This window comes from Nanorana parkeri, unplaced genomic scaffold, assembly GCF_000935625.1.
Source record: "Nanorana parkeri isolate BGI_ZX_2015 unplaced genomic scaffold, ASM93562v1 scaffold345, whole genome shotgun sequence".
Lineage (NCBI taxonomy): Eukaryota > Metazoa > Chordata > Amphibia > Anura > Dicroglossidae > Nanorana > Nanorana parkeri.
The window spans coordinates 643,991-645,547 of NW_017306613.1; positions in this window are offsets into that span (position 1 = coordinate 643,991).

The window sequence follows — 1,557 nt, forward strand, 5'->3', positions numbered from 1 at the left end:
TTATATATAGTTAAATGTGCACACACAGATGCTCATTACAAGGAATCTCTGGCACTGATACAGTAAAAGTGCCTCAAATGTAGTGGAGTCTTGGCGTTGGCCGTCAGGCTGCCAGCCATGTGATTGGCTTGGGCAGCTCAGGCCCAGGGACAGGACATCTTTACCCATCACCTTCAGTACTGGTTGTTTCTGGCCTTTCTGGTCCCTGGAGAAGTTAGACACTGTCAGATAAATCTAACTGAGGGGTTCAGGAATGCAATTAAATTTGTGTATGTCTTCCAATGTAACCCTTCTTTACAGCTGCTTATGGCTTTGGGTTGGTGGCTTATATAGCTGAATCTGCTTGTTCCAGGTTCTGCCAAGAGCCAAGGCTGTAGTGGCTTGTGCCTTATCAGTTTTTTTGTAAACATCCATTTTCACTCTGGGAACAGGTTGACATTTTTGGATAGCATTTCCTCTGTAGACAGGAAATCGTCTTTTTTATTTCTATAGCACCAGTGCTGAGATCCAAATTTCTGGCCACTTTCTGCCATTAAGTTTTCATGCCTATGCTCAGTCAGGGGGGTAGCCAGCCTAATTTTTTGGGAGGAGTTTAAAAAAGTAATTAGAAAGAAGAACTGCAGCTGATGGGTGGGTGGTTTGTAGTCCTTTTTATCCTCAAGATCCCAACTAGTCTTCCAATTTATATATAAATCTAGACCTTATCCCCCTACTCTGTAGTGGCAATTACCTTGGAAGTTTCTGCCTATCACCAAATCTTCAATAGCGTCAAATCATAAAGGATATGTGGTATTTTCATTGCTGTGCTATGTTGAGCAATCTTTGCTTTTTCCAGTTCACTAAAATTTTTTACTGTGTCGATCTATTGAATTTACACATTATTCAGTTGATTTTCTGCAGTGTTGTCTAAAAGGCAAAATCACACAGACTGTTGTTCAGATTTTTGCTCCTAAAAATACTGTATGGTAAGAAATAAAAGCTTTCAGTAGTTAACGTATAACTCCAGCCAGGCCTATTCTCTCTCTTTTTGTTTACTTGTAAAACAGTAGAAAAGGGTTAGCAGCTCTGTCAACTCCGAGATTAAATCTCCCCATCGGAGCCACAAACAGCAGTAACACCTGACAGAGATTCTTAATCTTACCCACTCCAACCAAAACTATAAAGATTTGCCTGTAGATACTCTTTAAATATTTATTTAATGGGGGAAATAAATGATTCCATAACATACCAGCAGTAATTGCAATCTTTTACGGTTCCCCTCCCTTGGAGCAACATCCCTTAGAACATATGCTTACCTAAACTTCAGGGATAAGGAGATTTTTCCCATCACTGTACAGTTGTTTCTTCAAAGTCTACCTATATGATCAGTGCACCAATGTGCTTTCCCATCACTTTTCCATTTATTTCAGCAGAAGCCCCATCTGCAAAATTTCTGTTGACACTATTAGATTATTTGTACCATATGCTTATGCTAAACAATAAAAAAGAATTCTGGGTATTTTAATTGTCTATACAATGCCATGTCAGGAGACTGTGGTGTGCTGGGATTTGAGGAGC